Source organism: Nicotiana tabacum, chromosome 12, assembly GCF_000715075.1.
Source record: "Nicotiana tabacum cultivar K326 chromosome 12, ASM71507v2, whole genome shotgun sequence".
Lineage (NCBI taxonomy): Eukaryota > Viridiplantae > Streptophyta > Magnoliopsida > Solanales > Solanaceae > Nicotiana > Nicotiana tabacum.
Window position 1 is genome coordinate 92,788,854 of NC_134091.1, and position 6,463 is coordinate 92,795,316.

Sequence of the window (6,463 nt, forward strand, 5' to 3'; positions counted from 1 at the left end):
GCAATTCAAATCATAGCACAAGATTTCCTACTCCTAAAAAAAACTACTACTAACTACACCCAGTTCAAACAAAATCATTGGAAAAGAACCGCGGCACAAAGAAAAACCAAGTGGGAATTATTACACCACTTAACAAAAGAAAATCTTTTTTATCTTTTTCTTTCGACTTTAATCCCTCAAGAAACCTGTCGAATGATATCCATCGTCGGGAAAAATCAAAAATTTTTAAAATTTTTATTTTGTTTTTCCAATTTTTTCTCTATCTCTAACTACTAAACTACAAAGGCAAAAGCTAAAACTAAAATACATACATACAAACATACAACTATCCCCCACCCCACACTTTAAGTTGTGGCATGACACATAAGGTAGAGGAAACTTCCCTGAATATCTAGTTGGGGTCTGAGTCGAAGTCGGGCTCCATTCCTCGCGCCCGAACTAATGCACACATCCATGCAGACAACTTCTTCTCAGCCTTTTTGGGGTACAACCCACACTTATCTTTCTCACTCACTGTAGCCTTCTCTTTCGTGCCCTTCACTTTCCACTCAACACTTGCAGCTGGTCTCTCCTTTTGTGCCCCCTTTTCTATATCCATCTTGAAAGTAACAGTCTCTTCACCCACTCTAAGCATGAGTTTTCTCTCATGTATATCTAATATCGCTCTGCCCGTTTCTAAGAATGGTCTTCCTAAGATGAGGGGGACCTCCTTTTTTCCCTCCATATTCACCACTATAAAATCCACAGGAAATACGAACTTATCCACCCGAACTAACACATTTTCCACTATCCCCTCGGGTATTATAGTCATTTAGTCTGCCAGCTGCAAAGATATGGGTGCAGACCTTATCTCTCCAATATCCTTCTCCAGTTTCTTGTAAATAGATAGAGGCATTAAATTAATTGAGGCACCAAAATCACATAAAGATTTATCAAAACGGATAGTTCCTAATGAGCAAGGTATAGTAAAACTCCCTGGATCTCCACACTTTTGTGGGAGTTTATTTTGCAATATTGCACTGCAATGCTCTGTGAGCTTGACCACTAAGGTCTCTTCTATCTTCTTCTTCTTTGTAAGGATCTCCTTCAAGAATTTGGCATAAGCAGGCATTTGTGAGAGCACTTATGTGAATGGTAAGTTCACATGAACTTGTTTTAGCACATCCAAAAATCTTCCAAACCGCTTGTCCAGTTTTTCTCTATATAGATTTTGAGGGAAAGGTAAAGTACGCATATGCTCGGTCTCATCATGTTCCTCCCTTCTCGAAGTTTCTCCTTTTTTTTTCTCATCTTTTATCTGGCCCTTCTTCTTTTTATCAACATCATTCTTCAGCTGCTCCCCACTTTCTTTCTCAAGTTTTACATCATTTTGGATCAGGGTGGGATCTTTCAACACTTGCCCACTTCTTAAGGTTACATCATTCACTGTTTCTTTGGGATTTCTCTCAGTATCAGCAGGGATAGTTCCTAGAGCCCTCTCAGATAATACTGTTGCAAGTTGCACAACCTGTCTCCCCGGGTTTCAAAAAGACGCGCCCAGTTCTTTGATAGATGCTCCATGGGCATCCAACCTCTCATCTGTATTGATAATGAAGGCCTTCATTAGATCCTCTAGACTAGGCTGATTGGGTTGTTGAGGTTGAAACTGCGCCCTCGACTGATTCATAAAGCTCGGAGCTCCTTGTCCCTGAATTCTGGGTTGTTTTGTTGCCATGAATTTGCGGTACCCCTAGGTGAACTCCATGAAAAACCGGGGTGCTTCTGACCCATTGCATTAAAGTTGTAATTCCCCACAACATTTACTTCCTCAATTGAGGCTTGAAACTCATGAGTAGGGTGTTCTCTTCCACATATATCACACACTGCATGAGGCTCACTTTGTATTGTAGCCATGGTCAGCTTCCTTATTTCTTTAGCCATAACATCAAGATATACCTGCACAGATGTATTAGCATCAACTTACTGAACACAAGTTGATCTTCTTCTTTCAGCACTCTCAGAGGACCACTGATTTGCATCTTCAGACAACTCATAAAGAATTGTAACTATCTCCTCTAGAGTCTTCTTCATCAATGGGCCTCCAGCTGCATTGCTCAATGTTCTATGTGAGGCCGGTGTCAATCCATCCAAAAAGTCATGGAATTGCATCCAGAGTTCAATTCCACTATGTTGACACTTTCTAACTTTCTCCTTAAACCTATCCCATGCTTCAAAAACTGTCTCGGTCTCTTTATGGCAGAAGTTATGGATTTCGCTTCTAAACTTGCCCGTCTTAGCTGATGAAAAATATTTATCAATAAATTTTCTGGTCATCTCATCCCATGTTCTAATCGATCCCCTGGGTACGCTTCGAAGCCACTGTTTTGCATCATCTTTGAGTGTGAAGGGGAATTCCCTTAAGTACACTGCATCTTGTGACACCCCATTATATTACAAGGTGTTCATAATCTCCTCGAAGTCAATTAGATATGTATTTGGATCCTCGTTCATCTTGCCTCTGAAGACACAACAATTCTGAAAGGTTTGAAGCAACCCTTGCTTCAATTCGAAATTGTTAGCTTCAATTGGAGATGGTCTAACACTTGATAACCCTTGATTGTAGACCGACCTAGGATAATCGCCCAGTGATCTCCCAAGCATGGGAGCTATATTTCTGAACTGGTCTACAACCAAGGGTTGATTTTGAGCAGTTCTCCGACCCCTCTCTTCTTCATAGATAACATGTGCATCTCTAATAGCTACTTCCTCAGCATCCCGTGCAACTTTTTCCCGTTGTTGGGCTACCTCTCTTGCATCCAAATCTACAATATTGTCACCGTTTCCAGCCATAGTTTCTTTGGTTGAGGATTGACCAACCTTTTCTAATGTCTCGGTGATATTTCTATCCTTCCTCAGCTGCCGCAGTTGTTTTTCTATCTCTGGCTTGTATGTTAGCACTTCTTTCCCATAAGCTCGAGTCATGCACCACTCTTAACCTGCATATAGTCAAAGAACACCAACAGTAAAAAGAGAAAATAGAAATAAAAAGCAAAACAATTCCTGAATTATCACTACAAACTATTTCAAACACTATTGATTGCCAATCCCCGGCAAACGATGCCAAAATTTGATGAGCGCAAAACACACACTTAAATTATGCTCTCTAATCAAATATAGTATAGTATAATATCATATCCATATGGATTGGATTTATATAGTATTCTTGTAGTTTCTAGCTTGATTGCTATCCAAGATGATCAACAGTTGAGGTTTATAAGATGTCTAACGAAAATTGACTAAGAATCTAACGCTATTGACTAATGACAATCGAAACAAGGACTAAGCAAAGAATGTTAAAAATGGGAGAAGATAGGGTTTTGATAGGATAGGTGCAAGATAATTGTTCGGGATCTAACTCTAGATAATTCACTTCTAATGTTCAAGTGAGTCTCTTGAATTCACTCAATTATTAGTTCAAACGTTCAGCAAAAATTCCTCTCTCGATAAAGTCTTAACCTCACAAGATGAACCAATTTAAGCACATGAAGATATACAAGAATACGTAATGGATTGGTCTTTAGGAAAACCTCTTTCGATTATTCTCCTAACTAGGTTTAATGATGGTAGGCTATAATCTTGTGTTTTAGTCACTTATTGCACTCTAGTTTACTGCACTTTAATTGAGTTTGAGCTTTAATCGTTAGTGTTATGCACTAATTGTGTGGTTTATGCCTTGTAGGAGGATTCCGAGCTATGTAGATGTTACGAATTGAATTCGAGTGATTTGAAGCTTTGAAGTCTGAGTAAAAGCACAAGGGATAAAGCCGGGATCACGTTCGGGGGGGTCAAAAACCACGTCTGATATCAAAAAGCAAGAAAAAGTCCATACTCTAAGAATTTTCCACATCCGCGATACGTGGGGCGCCGCATCTTTGCAAATTTTTGCTCCTGTCAAATTAGAAGTTCTATGAAGTTTCCCACTGCCGCCCCGCCTGGCGCATTGTCCCATGCGGTGCACCTGTGCTTTTTTTTACAGAGCCACAATCCTATTTCGTGTGAGAGAAGGTGTTTTCATCTGGGCCGGACCTTACTTGGTATAAATACATGAAAAAACGTTATTTTGGGACTTTTGACACATCTAAGACCTAAGGAGGCTAAGGAGGAGGCGGAGAAGAGAAAGCACAAGGAATTCATCATTCAATCCTCACTCAAGACAAGAGTTTGGATCGTTTTATGTTTTTCTTTATATTTGTGATGAATTACTCCATATATATGGAGTAGTTCCCTTTAGGTTTTGATGGATTTGGTGTATTGATATTTGTTTGTGGATATTAACTCTAGTTTTTAGGTATTGAATCGTTTTGGATGTTTTAATTATTGCATCTATATTCACATGTTCATGTAATCGAGAAAGGCATAACTTGTGATATCTTTGCATTATCTTATTGGTTGAATTCATTAATTATTCTTAGTAATCGAAAGAGGCTCGTTCAATTGTTAATTAAACCTAGTTAGGAGGATAATCAAGAGAGGTTCTCCTAAAGACCAATCCACTACGAAGTCGTGCATATCTTCACCGAGCTTAAATTGGTTCATATTGTGAGGTTGAGACTTAATCCAGAGAGGATTTTCTACTAAACGTTTGAATTAATAATTGAGTGAATTTGAGAGAATCACTTGAACATTAGAAGTGAATTATGTAGAGTTAGATCACAAAGAATTGTCTTGCACCTATCCTATCAAAACCCTATCTTCTCCCATTGATAACCTTCTTTGCTCATTACTTTCGTCGATTGTTATTAGTCAATAGTTTAGTCTCTTAGTTAAATTTAATTTTAATCACATCAATCTCAACTGTTGATTTTCCTGGATAGAAATCTAGCTACAAATTACGAAAATACTATTTAACTCCAATCCCTGTGGATACAATATTATACTATACTATATTTGACTAGCAAGAATATTTAAGTGTGTGTTTTGTGCTCGTCAAATTTTGGCGCCGTTGTTGGGAATTGGCAATCAATTGTGTTTGAAATAGTTTGTAGTGCTAATTCAGGAATTGTTCTTTTTTTTTATTTTTTTTTGGTTTTATGTTGGTGCTTTTAACTGTGTGCAGACTATAGGTTAGATTGGTGCATTACTCGATTCTCTGGGAAGGAAGTGCTACCATACGAACCAAAAACCGAGAAGCAATTGCGATAGTTGAGGAAGGAAAGAAATCTCCCCAAGAATACTGAGAAGGTTGGGCAATCTTCAACCAAAGAAATTATGGCGGGAGACGCTGATAATATTGATTTGGCTGCAAGAGAGGCAACCCAGCAAAGAGAAAAAGCTGCAAGGGATGCTGAGGAAATAGCTCTTCAAAATGCACAACTTGTCTATGAGGAGGAGAGGGCTCAGAGAATTGTTCAGAACCAACCTTTGGCTATAGACCAGTTCAAAAATATAGCTCCTGGTGTTGGGAGACCACTTGGTGATTAGGATAGACCGGTCTACAACCAAGGCTTATCAAGTGTGAGACCATCTTCAGTTGCAGCTAACAATTTTGAATTAAAGCAGGGGTTGCTTAAAACTCTTCAAAACAACTGTATCTTCAGAGGAAAGATGAATGAAGATCCAAACAATCATCTGATGGACTTCGAGGAGATTATAAACACCTTTCAATACAATGGTGTATCACAAGATGTAGTCTACTTAAGGGCATTCCCCTTCACACTCAAGGATGATGCAAAGCACTGGCTTCGAAGCTTGCCTAATGGGTCGATTCGAATATGGGATGAGATGACCCGAACATTTCTTGATAAATATTTCTTAGAAGCTAAGACGGGGAAGCTTAGAAGAGAAATCCATAACTTTTCCCAGAACGACACTAAAACTGTGTTTGAAGCTTGGGAGAGGTTTAAGGAGATAGTGCGAAAGTGTCAGCATAGTGGAATTGAACTCTGGGTGCAACTCTAGGACTTTTGGGATGGATTGACACCGGCCTCACGTAGAACATTGAGTAATGCAGCTGGAGGCCCGTTGATGAAGAAGACTCTAGAGGAGATAGTCACAATTCTAGATGAGTTGTCTGAAGATGCAAATCATTGGCCCTCTGAGAATGCTGAAAAAAGAAGAGCGACTGGTATTCACCAAGTTGATGCTAACACATCTGTGCAGGTACATCTCGATGCCATGGCCAAGGAGATAAGGAAGCTAACCTTAGCTTCAATACAAAGTGAGACTCACGCAGCGTGTGATATATATGGAAGAGGACACCGTACTCATGAATGTCAGGCCTCAACTGAGAAAGTGAATGCTGTGGGGAATTACAAATTTAATGAAATGGGTCAGAGACACCCCGGTTTTTCATGGAGTTCACCCGGGGTACTGCAAATGCATGGCAACAAAATAACTCCAAATTCCAGGGACAAGGAGCCCGGGCTTCCAAAATAAGCAGAGGCCACAGTTCCAGCCTAAACATTCCACTCAGTCGGGGCTAGAA

The 6,463-nt window shown here is 39.6% G+C and overlaps 1 non-coding gene across 1 annotated transcript; it reads right to left on the reverse strand.

Moving 5' to 3' along the window:
- Positions 1 to 5,808: 5,808 nt before the first annotated feature.
- LOC142167709 (small nucleolar RNA R71) lies at positions 5,809 to 5,915 on the reverse strand. Its single transcript, XR_012697796.1, has one exon. It is a non-coding gene; the product is annotated as a small nucleolar RNA R71 (small nucleolar RNA).
- Between the last annotated feature and the right edge of the window lie 548 nt (positions 5,916 to 6,463).